The sequence below is a fragment of the Felis catus genome, chromosome A1 (assembly GCF_018350175.1).
Source record: "Felis catus isolate Fca126 chromosome A1, F.catus_Fca126_mat1.0, whole genome shotgun sequence".
In the NCBI taxonomy this organism is placed as follows: domain Eukaryota; kingdom Metazoa; phylum Chordata; class Mammalia; order Carnivora; family Felidae; genus Felis; species Felis catus.
In genome coordinates, this window is record NC_058368.1 from 178289166 (window position 1) to 178304781 (window position 15616).

The 15616-nt window shown below is 44.9% G+C and overlaps 1 protein-coding gene across 6 annotated transcripts in view; it reads right to left on the minus strand.

Annotated features, from left to right (window-relative positions):
• Positions 1 to 15616, minus strand: part of KCNIP1 (potassium voltage-gated channel interacting protein 1) — a 343533-nt gene that overhangs the window by 63591 nt on the left and 264326 nt on the right. The window lies entirely within an intron of this gene.

A 15616-nucleotide genomic window follows, 5' to 3' on the forward strand; every position in this document is an offset into this window, starting at 1 on the left:
AAGGAGGTAAGACTAGTGGAACAGTTTCATCGGAGATTCCTAAGAAGGACCTAGTGAGAAAGGAGCCTTCTTCTCTTCTTCTCTTCCAGAGATGGGCAACCTTGAGTCCAAGTGGACTTCCAAGAAATACCTGGAAACCGTTCCCATGCAGCATGCCAACGAGTGACCGACCACATTCATCTGGGCTACCGTGCACGAGGCTCCATGGATAGTGATGAAGCATCAGTGTCTGGCACAGACTAGGCACTGAGATATATTTGCATTCCCTCCTCCCCGTCATCGTTCCCCAACTCTGTCTGGCTTCTGAGTTCTGATATCCTAACTGGGTTCCTCCCCTGCAGGCCCAGAGTTTCTTTATTTGGAGGAAAAATCAACACAAGAGAGCAATCACTGATATGGTCAGGGATTCAGGGATTTCTAGGGCTGACATAGTGTTAGGACAATCAACTCACCTCTAATTGACAAGGGAGGAGGTGGTGGTCCAGACCAAGGCAAGCCATCTCACCCATGTCAAACAGCAGAAGCAGGACTTGGACTCAAGACTCAAGGCTCTTGACTTCAGTTTGATGGTATTTCCCTTATCCCAGCCCTGCCCAGTGGAGAACATTTTAGGAGAGCCTAGTATAGGATACTAGGTGGAAGGCCAGGGTGCTGTAGAAAGTGATTCTTGCCCAAAGAGTATCTTCCTGTTTATCCACCTATGCTTTACCTCCCCCCCTCCCCCATCACCCAGAGCCTCACTACACAAGGACTCTGGCTCTCTGTGACTTGCCCTGTCGGCTAAATAGCAGCTCGAGGGTTTCCCCTCTTAAACTCCATCTTCAGGGAAGAGGAAAACAGTTTCAAAGAAAGGCACATATTGCTATGGGCTTCCCCACATCCGTTCCCTGAGATTTCCTTTAGGAGTGAAACCTGTGGCTCAAAGTGGCCAGCCCAGGCCTAGGATCTCCTCAGTCACAGTGACTGGTTCAGAGATGGGCACATGACTCGATCAGAGCCAATGAGATTCCGAGAAACTCCGACATTCACTTACGGGGTCAATAAATACTCTTTGGCTTAAAACAACAGTGGTTGGTTTTGTCACTTGCAACCTAAAGAATCCTGAGTGACGAAATAATAAACATAGTAAATAATAAGAATTGAGTGCTTACTCTGTCCAGGTACTGTTCTGAGTTCTTAATTTTGCCAACTTACTTGGTATTCACAGCAACCTGATAGACAAGCAATATGGTTATCCTTACATTAGACTTGGTGAGGTTAAATAACTTACTGAGTGAGAGTCACCTCGCAGGTAAGTGATGGAACCAGTGTTTGCCCTGCAGGAGCCCAGCTCTTGAGCTCTTGTTCTTGACAACAGTGCAATACTGCCACTACGCATGTATTCTTTTCAGTTAAGACCTCAGAGTCCTCTTTTGCATTGCTGGTCCTCTCGCGAGACGGTTCCTCACCCAGTCTGCCCAAATTCTCGGGAAGGACCAGATCAATTTCATGAGGTCCCCTGCATGGAAGTAGTTGGCTTGTGCAAATATGTCCCTCCCAGGGGCCTGCTTACCACCCTAGGCCATGCTTCTATCATTGGGGGTGTGTTTCTTTGGATTATTAATAATTGTAATGACAGCAATCACAGCTTTTACTTGTTTAACACCTGCTACATGCCAAGCCCTCTTTTAAGTACTATGTACACATTATCTCGTTTCATCCTTAGAAAAGAGAAAAGGTGAAGTTGACTATCATGTCCCAGGCCCTAGAAGCAGGAAGTATTCTCACCATCAGAGTCTGCTGGAGGAACCCTGACTCCTGGGTTTCTTGGGTCTGTGAGCCTCCAGAAGGAGGAGTGGGCAGGGACCCAATGCACAGACAACACAAGAAAGGCTAGAATGGTTCATCCACTCCAACCATAGCTGTGGGACAGAAGGCAAACCAGTTCTCCACCCCCCAGGTATCCTTGGTCTGATGGATAAGATCAAGAGTGAAAATACAGAAAGGACTTCTCAACAGCCAGCAACTAGAAAAAAGACCAGGTGGAAATACCCAAAATATCAACTGTGGCTCTTTTTGCTGTTGGGTTATTAAGGATACTTATATTTTCCCTTTCACAGAGTTGCTAAATTTTCCACAACAAGCATGACTTACTTTTATGCTCATACAAAAATGAAACAAAACAGCAGCCCATTATGAAAACTAATATAAAAAAATCAGGGTTCCTTGGAGAAATTGCTGGTTCCAGGGCTAAGTCAGGAATACACAAAATGAGCATAGACCATCTTGTAGTTCCAGAGAGTAAGGAAGTGCTTGAAAACAAACAACTCCCCCCACCCAGTATTGATGGGGATATGTCAGAGACATAGGAGCCAACTGACAGAGCTTCCAATGGCCAAGGAAGGAATAATTTGAGCAAAGAAAAAAAAAAAGTAAAACAATATTGGATTATAGCCCAAAGTGTAAACATAAATATTCATGAGTCCGTACTAATTTAAACAAATTTCTTGTGCAGAAGAATTCCAAATAATTTATATAGATACTCCACCCTGAAGGAGGTGGAACATAACTCCCTGCTCTTTAAGTGTGGTTTGTGCAGTGACTTCCTTCCAAAGAGAACAGTGTGGAAAGCGGGAGGGAAACTTTACAGAGGAGAAACCTGACAAGAACTACCTCAGCCAGGTGGTCAAGGTCAACATCACAGTAATAAGCTACGTGATTATAAGTACCCTTGACACAATGTGATGTGGATGGCCCTTCACCCTGTCCTCCTCCTAGAACCCATAACTTCAGTCTAAGCATGAGAAAAAACTTCAGAGTAAACCCAAATGAGGGATATACTGCAAAACACCTTCACAGTAAACTCATCAACACTGTCATGGCCATCAATAGGAAGAGAAATATGAGAAACTGTCACAGCTAGGAGGAGCCTCAGGAGACATGATGACTAAGTAACATGATATCTTGGATGGGATCCTAAAACAGAAAGGGCACATTAAGTAGAAACTCAGGAAATCTGAATTAAGAATGGACTTTAGTTAATAATAATGCAGCAGTATTGGTTCATTAGTGGTGAAAATGCTAAGGTAAGATATTAATAAGGAGGAAGCTGGATGAGGGGCATATGGGAACTTTCTATACTGTTTTTGCAGCTTTTCTGTAAACTTAAAACTATGCTAAAATGAAAAGTTTATTTTAAGAAGTGAGATGGAAACGGGATGCCAGCAACAGCAGATGCATATTATAGAGGCTAGGGATGATCACTCAGTTCTGGCAGCAGCTGAGCTGGAAGGAGATACTGTTTAACTCCCAGTGAGTCTTACTTTGCTTTTGTTCCCTTAGAAAAATCTGGAGCTCTGTAAATAAGTCTGTTTTCTGGACTGGAGAGGAGCAAGGTTATTGTATCTAACTGGCCTTCCCCAAGTCCCACAGGGGTTTCATGGCAGTTAGATTCATTAACTTGGTATTTTCTAATCATTAACGCTGATCAATAATCCACTGGGTCTGGTCCTTAAATCAATTGCCCCATTAATGAGAATGAAAGCACCATTTTATTATCAAGCCCTGGACCTTTTGCAGAAAAGGCTTCTGGGGTTTTCAGCTGCCCTACTTGCTACTGCACATTGGGTTAATTAAACTCCCACTCATGTCCCTCAAGCCTCATGCTTGTGACTTGGAACAAAATTAGCCAGAGGGTAAAACTTCTAGGAGCATGGATTAGAGTCTTCATTCAGGATGACAGTGAGCCAGCTAAGTTTTTCTGAGGACCTACTAAGTACCCAAGTCTCTGCTCAAATGTCATCTCCTCAGAGAGACGCCTCCCACCTTTTACCACCGTATCTAAAACATCAATGCTCATATACTCAGGGGCCACTGCTTTAGTTTCCTTCAGAGTATTCATCACTGCTTGATATCATATTTAATATGTCTGTTTATTGTTGTTTTTGTTTTGCCTCCCACTAAACAGAAAGCCCCATGAGGGGCTTGGTCTTGAAGGTGATGGCAGGCCACAGAAAGGAGTGGCATGGCCAGACTTGTGTTCTGGAAAGCTGACTCTGCCTGGAGTGTGAGGACAAGGCTGGAGGAGGCTGTAGACAGGATTCGAGGGAGGTGAAACAGGACTGGAGAAAACTGGAGACAGAATTACAGGAGAGGGCTAGATTGGGGGAGGGTATGGACGGGACTGGAGTCTCATTGCAGGGTGGGTGAATGCACACAGGGAGCTGGGGGGCAGTTCCGGGATCTAGTGAGACACAGTGCTGATGGGGTGGAGAGGACAATTGCCCCAGGTTCTTAGGAGGTGGAAAGGACAGGGGAGGTTAGATGACCAGCTGCGGGTGAAAAGGGAAGATGTCAAGGGTGACCCCGGGTCTCTGCCTTGGGCACCAGTCCCTGAGGCTGGGAACACTGGAGAAGGACAGACATAAGACATGACCTATGATCAGGTGTTATCGTATGTCGTAGGAAAGGGGCATTTGATGTGGAATCCAGGTAGTTTTCTTTCTGTTCTGGTAACCCTGACAGTGCCCCCCACTCCCTGTCTTCCATAGCAGAAACGCTGGAGGCTGAAGCTAACATCCCCAGGAACTGACCCAGGAGAGAGTGTGTGGGAAGGAGGGGCTGGTGGGGTGAGACATGAAGCCTCAGGCCACCTCCCTCCTGGTTCCTACAGAAATGTGAGGTGTGCACAATGTTAGTCGGACCCCTGAGGGTGGTGCAGTGGGAATGAACAAGTGGGTAGCTGTGCAATATATAATATTACATTATATATACTCTATTATTATGTTGAATTGCAAAGACATGAGAAGGGCTTCTCATTACAGAAAAATTAGAAGTGTTAGACTCTGAACCCCAGCTGGCACTGCCCTGTGATGTACTTCAAGCAGACAAATTAGTGCTTTGTATTAAAAACATTCTCCTTTAAATATTAAGGGGGGGAAAGTTTTCCAGTTTTTTTTTTTTTTTTTTTTTTTTTTTAGCATGGCTTTTATTATCTCTTGAGGGCAAATACTTCCAATTTCAAAGTGGAAATCAATGTGAAACATGATTGAATTTTGGAAACCTGGTTTTACCACCAACAGTTTTGGACTTTGTCAGAAGTTCTAAAGGCTATAAATAGAATATATAATTCATACTAACAGTCTGGGGATTTAAAAGGCAACTTTCCTGTGTCACTTTCCCATGAAGCTAGCTTAGAATCCAGCGTCACTTTATGCCTGTAATGTCCTAGGTTCTTTTGGTGCTAGTGACATATTGAGATAACCTTATTTCTTTGTACCTTTATCCACACTCTGCCCATCTCGGTGAGACAAGGATTAAATAGACTAGTGAGCATCAAGAAATAGGCAATACAGAGCAGGTCTTATAAACATTCTAATCTTGGAAGCCCAAAGGGGCCAAGAAAAAAATCGAGGGTGTTATAGTAGATGAATAGCAGAGTCATCATGAAATAGAAGTAATAATTCCTATAGTAAAAGCTCGTCTCTCAGGATTAAATTTCTGGAAATGCATGAAAACACAACAAAAAGGCAAGGAGTCTCGTTCAGGGCCTGGTTTAAGACAAAAACATGGAACGTTCCGTATGCCGTGTGCGTTAGTTCTTCGCTACCCTTCACATATTTTTGGAACACGCAAGAGATTTTCAGACCTGCAGGATGCTGTGTGAGGCTTCAGGAAAGAACTCTCTAGAGAAATAAGGAGAAAGGGAGAAGGGAATTCTCCACAAAGTGTCAACAATACTTCTGGCTGGTGACAGTAGTTCAGGTGACTTGTTTTGTCTTCTTGCCAGTCCTGTTTTCCAAGTTCTCCATAATGAACATATATTGCATTTATAATAAAGTCCCAGGTTCCTGTACTCTTACAGTGCTTCTCCTATATCCTGCCATACTTCTGTCATTTGTCCTTTGGAAATATACTAATTTGAGGGGCCATCTGTTTTGTTGGGATCCTGACATACACTTGCTCTGCACAGAAGGCCATTGGAACCGTAAAGAGAGTAAAGTGAATCAACGCCACGAAATTCTATAAGAGGTTGTTGCTTGCCAAAGGCTCTAAGATCCCCACCTGCCTTCTTTTGGTTACTAAAAAAAAAAAAAAAAGTGGATGGGGAAGACTGGCTTATCTTTGAGAAATGCTAAAGGCATGTGCCCAAGAAATACAACTTTGTCTTTGAAGTATATGGAATGGAAAAGAGGAGAGAAAACAAGTAACCTTCTTATCACCTGCCACAGTGTTTTTGTTCCAGGGCCAGTGTACTAAAGGCCCCGTGCTTCTGGAAACATTGTCTTCCGTGACTGCTCATGCTCTGTCCGCCGGGAGAGTGCAAGAATTTCTAGGCCCCCAAGGCCAGACAAGAACCTGAGCACTGTTATGTGTCCAGACCCTTCGTGGAAGACATGGTCGAATAGGAAATTTGGGACTCATGCAGTCTTTAGAGTGACCTGTTTCAAATGCAAATCTGACTGTGTCATTTGGCTCCATTTGCTTCTTCCTGCATTCGCTTACTCAGTAAATAACATCCTATGTTTCCGCAGAGGCCAGGGCATTGGGCTAGACTCTGTGGCCTTGGTGGGCCACAAGAGACTCCTCCCTGGCTCTTCCTATAAAGAAGTGTTTGTACATGTGGGAGTTCCTCCATGACCTGTCTCTCTGCCTTTGCTTTTAAAATGCATCTCCTGCCATTTCTAAGAAAAGTGATTGCTGGTATGACACCCCAGTTTTGATTCAGTAGACTCCCCCATGCTAAATGCTTTTTTGGTGTCTGTGCTTTTGCGTGCACTGATCCCTCTCCCTGAAATGCCATTCCTTGAGGCCCAGCTCAGCTGTTACTTCTTCCATAACGCAATGGCCTTCTTAGAGACGGCTTCCATAGCCCCCGTGGGACTCCTATCTCAGTGGTTATTGCATCTGAGGCCTTGTCTATGTCCGTCTTGGGGTGTGAACACCTTGAGGCCAGGGTCTGGGTCTCGTTCACTTCTCAGTATGTCTGGGATTCGGTACAGAGTCTGGCACGCACTTGACATATAGTAAAGGTCTGCTGGGTGACTGAGTGACAGAGGAAATCCAGAGATGCTGTGTGGCCTGGAGATAAAGGCACCCAATTTCCACCGGTCCGCAGGTATGCACATGTTCTCCCAGAGTGCTTGTGTTGCATTAGTACTGAAGTCTCTCTCTGTTTTTAACTCTAATCTACCACCAGTAATCAGGAATCATAGGTGATGGGACAGGTTGTTTCTGGAGAGCTGAGGAAGCAGGAGGGGCTCAGAATAATGTGGGGCAAGTTGTCTGCTTTTAGGAAGTGGTCCATCTCAGGGGTGTCAAGGGCATTTGACATGGAGCCACAGACCTGGAGGCCCGGAGAGACCCACAAATCTAACACCTTAGCATCCATATGGAAAACCATGGCCTGGATGAGGGGTGCGGTTGGCCCTAAGGATGGGTAGCAGAACTGGGACTTCAATCCAAGCCTCTCCCCTCCTACCCTCACCTCCACTTTCTATGACTCAGGAGCATTATCCTTGGGACCTCTACTCTCCTTTGAACTAAAAATAAAAATATGGTTGGGGGGTCCTTTGGGAGAGACATTTGAGTCTATTTTTCCAGGTGTCGTGTGCCTAGCACGTGAACTGGCAGAAGGCTCGAACTGGTTGTGTCCATCATGTGGGACGGGGCATGGGTGAGCACATGTGGGACTGGCAGAAGGCTTGAACTGGCTGTGTCCATCAAGTGGGAACAAGGACATGGGTGAGCACGTGTGGGGGCTACAGTGGGAACGAGTACACGTGTATCATGTGAGCGACCTTCTATGGGTCCCTCCTGTTGTGGGTTTTTAAAAGGACAGAAAGAGACATCCTGAAGTTGTTATAGTGATGCTCCCCAAGTCTTACTTGAACCATAAAGGTTACACAACGTAGGAGAGGGAGGAAGATATATTTGAGAGAGTAACCACACTGCATAGTTTCCTGGGCCCCTGCATACCCACCCTACCTCTGCCCCCAGATGGCCAGAGGCCAGAGCTCTGAGCCTTGTGGAGGAAGGCACAGAGAGTCAGTGCCAGGCCTATTTTGTACTCTTTTCCCCTCACCCTTGCCCACCCATACCAGCTCTTTGGGGCCCCAAGGCCTTTCTAGGATCCTTGTTCCAACCACCCCCAAGCTTTCTCCCAAATGCAGACCTTTTCTAATTTCCTGCCCTAAGAACTATCAGTCAATGAACAGGATGACTGATTGGTCTGAGATGGACTTGCTTCCAGAATAGAATTTTCCCCCACAGCAGGAACATGGTAATTAAACTTTGTCTTAGTTGAGAGAACAAAATTTCCCCAAGCAGAACGTCAATTCTCAGAGCACAATGCAAATCAGAAATGGAGTGGAAATGGGGTCGGGATTCCAGCCATGGAATGTGCCTGTTCTTACCATGCTGAAAGCCAACCAAGTTTGCAGCACTCCAATACACCAAGGGGCCTGGGTGGGCAAAGCTAGTCTGGACCGCCTGACGCTGGGGGAAGAAATTAGTCTGTAGATCTCTCCATATTCCAAATGGCCCTTGGCACATCCAGGACCTGTCTTAGTGAAGGTGGGCACGGTGCTTGCAGCTGGCCTGTGCAGGAAGTCACTTCAGACTCTGGTTTTAGCTAGATGCATGCAGATTAAACCAGGTAGAGGTGAACCCTTTGGTTATACTTGAGGGAGGGAGAGAGGGAGGGAGCAGGGTGGGAGGGAGCTAAGGACAGGAAGAGAGGTAAAATGGAAGTGGAGGAGAAATTCAGTGTTGCCATCTGAAGCCAAGCCTCACAGTGAGCCATAAAGTCTCCTGGCCTTGGTTTCCCAGCAGTGCCTCTCCTAGAGAGCATCATGTTGGGCTCAGTGTGCCCCATATATTAGCATGACTAACATGAACATACATCACACAGGTGTTTTTGTACAACGTAGCCCCAGATATGCACCCACTTCTTCCTCTGATGCTCAACTAAGGAAAGAGAGATGTATCCTGATGTTGGAGGAAAAAACAGGTTTTGTTGGAGGCATTTTAAATTAATATATTTTCATATATTGTATTTAAGGATGATTTAGAGAACTTCAAGGACAATTTTGACTACATCCAATTGTTATCTTTTAACTCCAGAGCCACTGAAGTCATTATTTTGCAATCTTCTTTACCTAGTTAACTTCCCAATCCTTATTTGTATAAGTCATAATGACACAAATTTGATCCCGGCTCATTTTTGAATGGTTCCAAATTTCATATTAGCATGCTCCAAAACAATGGTTTTATAATACACATTATAACTAGAGTTCAGAACCAGACAGTGTTAATATCATCTTACTATCTTCCAAAAATCCATAAAAAAAAATTACTGTTTGTACAATTAACCAGATAATGTTAATGCAAGTCATGTACCTAGATGTGAAACTGCTGGCACCAAGAATACTCTGGAAATGAGTTAACATTGTAATTTTCACCAACAAATGGCTAACCTAATTTAGCCACAGGTAGACTTGAGCTGTATCCAGATGCTTGATATGCAGGTAAATCATGGATAATATCCACATAGGAAAGAGTAATGAGCAAATTCAATCGTAGCTGGAATGAACACTTTGTTTTAAATATGTTTTACTCTCATTAAATGCATTAATATTCATGAGTAAATAATCATATATATGAATTTCCTTTGGTAATTATCCAGATTCAGCCAATCATGGATACTCAGCATCCAAGTACAGCACGATTTTATTGTGACTGGAGAGGCATCTGCAATTTTATGAATTTATTACCTATTTGTAGACATGACTGGAATGTGAGTTCATTCAAGGTTTCAGTGGCGATTTACCCTTTGGGGCATCCCCATAGCACTGAGGTGTGGAGCCTGGCACATGGTGGGCACTTGGCAACATCTGACAGATGGAAATACAGGCACCCAGGCTTGTGGCATAAATACTTTGCGGCAAAAGAGCACAGAGAAAGTCAGGTCCCAGGGGCTGCAGGGACCAGGGCAGCCTTCTGGGGATGGTAGGAAGGAGGGACAGAGCTGAAACCCAGAGGAAGGGGAAGGCTGGCAGCTGCTGAAAAGTTGTGCAGAGGACATTTCTGAATGAGAAGAGGGAAAGACAGAGGCAATGGTGCAGGAAAAATGAAACATTGCAGGAAAGCAATAAGGACTGTGTAACTTTGTGGAAGATGAATTACGGGGGCATGGGGTCACCTGTGGGCTGGTCAGACCAGCACCCTCTTTCCTGGGAAATGTCCTCTCCAAGTTCAAATGTTTTTAGTGAAAACTGCCATATTCCTACCATATGAGCTGGCTGCTTGGCTGCTAGCTGTTTGATGGGTGGGATCTGCCAGTCTTCTTCAGGGGATGTGGGAGCTAAGGGGGTCCCCCCTCTCTGGGGGACCAAACCTTTGACAGGAAAGAGCAAGGGAAGCAGAGATGAGAGTGAGAGCAAGTGGAGCTGGGGAGAGGGGAGCACGCTGCTGGGGGAACCTGTGCGCACCAGGCCATGGTCCTCCCCCACCCCCAGTCCCAACAGCTACCTCCATCAGCACGCCTCTGAGAAGTCTTCCCTTTGGCCTGAGATAAGAGGAGTTGGTTTCTGTTACTTAGCACCAAATTAGAGATTTTCATGTGCCTCTGTAGCATGATTTTGGATTGGGCAGTGAAGGCCCCACAAGTCACGGCGCAAAACCCCACCTCCAACCTAGAGGTGGTCTCACAGATCCATTCATGGCCATGAGGAAGAGTGAGGAGATTCATGACCATGAGGAAGAGTGAGGAGATTCATGACCGTGAGGAAGAGTGAGGAGATTCATGACCATGAGGAAGAGTGAGGAGATTCATGACCATGAGGAAGAGTGAGGAGGAGGATGCCAGGGGGGAAATGCATATGCATGACACCGCTTCCTGCTCTTTGCCAAGGTCATTGGGCCAATCACATCTGGGCAGTAAGAGCACTTCTCCCACTCCCCATGTGCACACAAGATGCAGAATTCTAGAAAACTCTGACAGACGCCAGCCCCATGACCAGTACTGAAAGAAAAGCCATCTGTCCTCCTCTTGATCCATGCCAGGTCTTCTGTCTGCCTCCTAGTCCTGCCTGCCTGGGACTCCCACCTGTGACACCCAGCAGTCAGACAACCTCTCCCTGCAGATGGGAAGGGGGTGCTTCATACTCTGGATGCAGGCCTAGACCTTCACCCCTTCACCCCTGTCTGGGTGTGTTTTCTGTCATCCCAAAACAAGCATGGAAGAAATGAAAGAATGAAAATCTGGGTATGATAATGTCCAGAACCAACATTAATGGCTGTAAGCTTCTGGAAGGCAAACACTGTGCTTTAGCTTTTTGGTTTTTTGTTTTGTTTTTTTGTTTTGTTTTGTTTTGTTTTCTTCCAGAGTGGGGAGGGGGAAATGCACTGTGGTGTCAGGAAAAGCATTTGGGTCTTTGTGCTTTGCTTAACCACTCTCAGTTCCAGCTTCTTCATCTGTAAAATGGGAGAGCAGTGACCATCTTTCTACAGGAATGTTTTAATGATAAAGAAAGAGGTGATGCACTAGCACATGCCTGGCATGTTGTAGGTATATAAACAAATGGTGGTCCCTCCCTGCCCACCAGGAACCTTGAGAGTCTGACATCTAATGTCACTCAGACAGGTACACGTGAAAACCCGAAGCCTTCTCCCATCCAGCCCTCTGCTTTTTATCTTAGGAGGGCAATGCCTGTGTCCTCTGTGTCTGGCTACCCCAGAGGAGACACAGTAACTTCAGGCCTTCTCTTCCTGGCCCCGGAAGCTCCCTCTGCACCCTGCCCCCCCCCAAACACCTGGCAGCAGGTATCACAGCTCTTTTCTGCTCTTCATCTCCCACGCTCTCTCCTTCTCCCCCACAGCCAGCCAGCTCCCCCATCGCTCACCCCGACAGCCACAAACGCCTATTTATTTGCCAACTAACTTCCTGGTGGTTTAATATCCCCTTGAATTACTGTACAATCTCTTTCAAGTTATATTTGATTATTTTTCACATTTAAAAACATGAACACAATTACCCAACAATGGCACGTGCTGTTACAGTCAGGAATAAAATAGTATTGCAATACTGTCTATGCATCTTAGACAAGTAGTCCGTCCCTGGAAATTATGTCTCCAGCATGAGCGAGATCTGCAGTGATAGGTACCATATAAATGCATATGAGACAATAAATAGTTACAAAGGGGGAGGATGCTGAATAATTAATCCACCCGCCTCTCCAGGAACATTCTTTATAAATCTGTTCCAGGCATTCATTTGTTTTTGTTTTTTGCTTTTTTTGTTTTTGTTTTTAGAGAAGCAGATATTTAAAAGTAAAGAATAAGTAATGTCCAGGAAGGAGAGACATAAAAGGGAAAAAATCAGTGGGAGGGAGACAGAAGATTATAGACGGCGAGGCTTCTAAGACTGCTGTAACATCGACTGGATGGCACTTGTAAGGAGATGGACGAGGTGAGGACAGAATGGAGTTGCTCCATGGGGAGACAGGATTGGCCTGGGGTCAGAGCTAAGCATTAGATATTCATGCTGGAATAAGCAGTGAGGGGGGCGCCTGGGTGGCTCAGTCGGCTAAGCATCCGACTTCAGCTCAGGTCATGATCTCGCGGTTCGTGGGTTCGAGCCCTGCGTCGGGGTCTGTGCTGACAGCTCAGAGCCTGGAGCCTATTTCAGATTCTGTCTCCCTCTCTCTGACTCTCCCCTGTTCATGCTCTGTCTCTCTCTTTCTCAAAAATAAATAAACGTTAAAAAAAATTAAAAAAAAATAATGCAGTGGGCTTCTTACCTGGACCCAAGCCTATGTGTAGTTGGAGAAGGAAAAACTCATATGGACACATTTTGAAAGTTCTAGAACTCTCTCCCCTTCCCTGGATCCAATCCAAACTTGGCTTTGATTTGCATCCCTCTGCTGAAGGGTAGTTACTACCTATCAAGGTGACTTGTCTTATCTCTGCAGACCCTGACTGTTAGAAAGTTCATCTTCTGGCCCCTAGAGGTGTTTTACTGACCCAGCTTTCCCCAACTGTCCCCACAAGAGCCAAGAAGAGCCCAAGCCCTTCTGCCCTCCAGATGTATTACAAGAGATCAAGTCCCACCCGCCCTTTCTCCTGGGCCTAAAATTCCCCTGATTGTAGATGCCTTTGGATTCACAAGTTCCATTTTAAAATGTGCTCCTTGTACCAGTCATTCATACCTTAATGGGAAATATGATTGTCATTCCATCTGTAATTTCAGATCTACATTAAAAAAAAATTTTTTTTAAGGTTTATTTATTTTTGAGAGACAGAGCATGACCATGGGAGGGGCAGAGAAACAGGGAGACACAGAATCCGAAGCAGGCTCCAGGCTCTGAGCTGTCAGCACAGAGCCCGACGCAGGGCTCAAACCCACAAAACGTGAGATCATGACCTGAGCCAAAATCAGATGCTCAACTGACTGAGCCACCCAGGCACCCCTCAGATCTACAGTCTTCATCAGTTATATGCTTTGCAACTATTTTCTCTCACCCTGTGGCTTGTTTTTTCTTTTTCTTAAAAATATTTTTTTTTAATGTTTATGTATTTTTGATGGGAATCGGGGCAGAGAGAGGGAGACACAGAATCCAAAGCAGGCTCCAGGCTCTGAGCTCTCAGCATAGAGCTTGATGCGGGGCTCAAACCCACGAACCGCGAGATCATGACCTGAGCTGATGTTGGATGCTTAACCTACTGAGCCAACCAGGCACCCCTGCCTATTCCTTTTCTTAACAATGTCTCTCAGAACAGAAGTTATAAACTGTAATGAAATCCAATTTGCTAATAGAATGATGCTAAAATGTAAAATGGTACAACTACTTTGGAAAATCCTATGCTGGCAATTTCTTAAAAAGTTACCCATTCACCTATCATATGATCCAATAATTCTAGTCCTAGGTATTTACTCAAGAAAAATGAAAGCATATGTCCATATAAAGACTTGTACATGGGTGCACCTGGGTGGCTCAGTCAGTTAAGCGCCTGGATCTTGGTTTTGGCTCAGGTCATGATCTCACGGTTTGTGAGTTCAAGTCCCGCTGTTGGGCTCTGGGCTAAGTGTGGAGCCTGCTTGAGATTCTCTCTCTCCTTCTTTCTGCCTCTCCTCCACTTGCATTGTCTCTGTCTCTCTTTAAGTAAATAAATAAACTTAAAAATATATTAAAGACTTGTACATGAATACCATAGTAGCTTCATTTGTAATAGCCCCAAACTGGAAACAACCTAATTGTCCATCAACAGGTGGATGGATGAACAAACTGTGGCATATCCATACAATGGAATACTATGATACTACTTAGCAATACAAAGGAATGAAGGAACAAATGTATACAACAATATGAATGGATTTCAGAATAATCATGTTGGGTGAAAGAAGCCAGATAAGAAAGAATACATATTGTACGATTCAAAAATGCAACTAGTGACAGGAAGTGGATCAGTGTTTGCCTTGAGGTGGGGGATGGCAGGATGGGCACGATGGAAGGGGGGGATTAAAAGGGGCATTGGGGAAATTTTGGGGCATGATGGCTAAATTCATATCTTGATTGTGGTGGTTTCATAAGTGTCGCCATATATCAAAAACTAATAACATTTTATCCCTTGAACGTGTATAATTTCTTGTATTTCAACTATATATCAATATATGTTTTTTTTAAATAGATTTGAACCTTTACATGAAAGTATTTCCAATTTATAACCCTTGGCAATGCTTCTTAAAATTCCCTTTTCTTTCCTCTCTGATTTTCTTCCTTCTTTCAAATGCTTGGGACTCTCACTCTGTAAAGCAGAAAGCTCTCCAGGGCATGAATCCTCTGTGACTCTTCTGGCTCTTTCCCTTACTCACCCCTAGCTCCTCTTAACATGATCACTTGTGCCTCTCTGGCTTTTCCAGTATTCTTTCCTTCCATGGGTCCCTTCCCTGAATCTTCATGACAAAGGCAGGACAAAGGATTGCCTCACCTTCCTCCCATTTCCCTGGTTTCATTACACAAGCCCAGGTATCTGCCCAGTTAGGACAGGATTGTGCTGGAATGGAGGCATTGGGTGGAAAACAGGGCAGGGCTCCTACAAACCTAAAAAGTACCTTTGTGTGAATTAGAAAATGATGCTCCCTCTGGGTAGATGAATGAAAAACATGCCCCCTACTGAGTAGGGCCAGACTTGTAGGCACCGGGTTTGGGGAACAGATGGCACCACTGTGTGAAGTAAAAGGTGCCCCCTTTCTCTGGATAGACATTGCCCTATACCAGGGCACATGGCTTAGGGAGCAGAGCAAAGCTGGATTTCAGATGCCACTCAACCTCTCAAGATCTTTTGTTTGGTTGCACCCTCTAAGCAACAGACCATGGCAGCCCTGGAAGAGAAGAGACTTTGCTAGCTGGCAAAGCCAAATATACTCAACGGGAGGGGAAGTTGAGGATACCACTTGATAATAAATCTTGTCCCTGCATGTATTTGTATTTGTATTTTCCGTAAAATGAATGTATTCACTCAACTCTTAAGGAACATTTAAGTGGTATCCAGTTTTTTCTGTTGTAAATGGTCCAGCAACAAGCAGAATCACAGGTGTCTTGAGGAACTTGTTCAAGAGTTTCTCTAGGGTGAATAC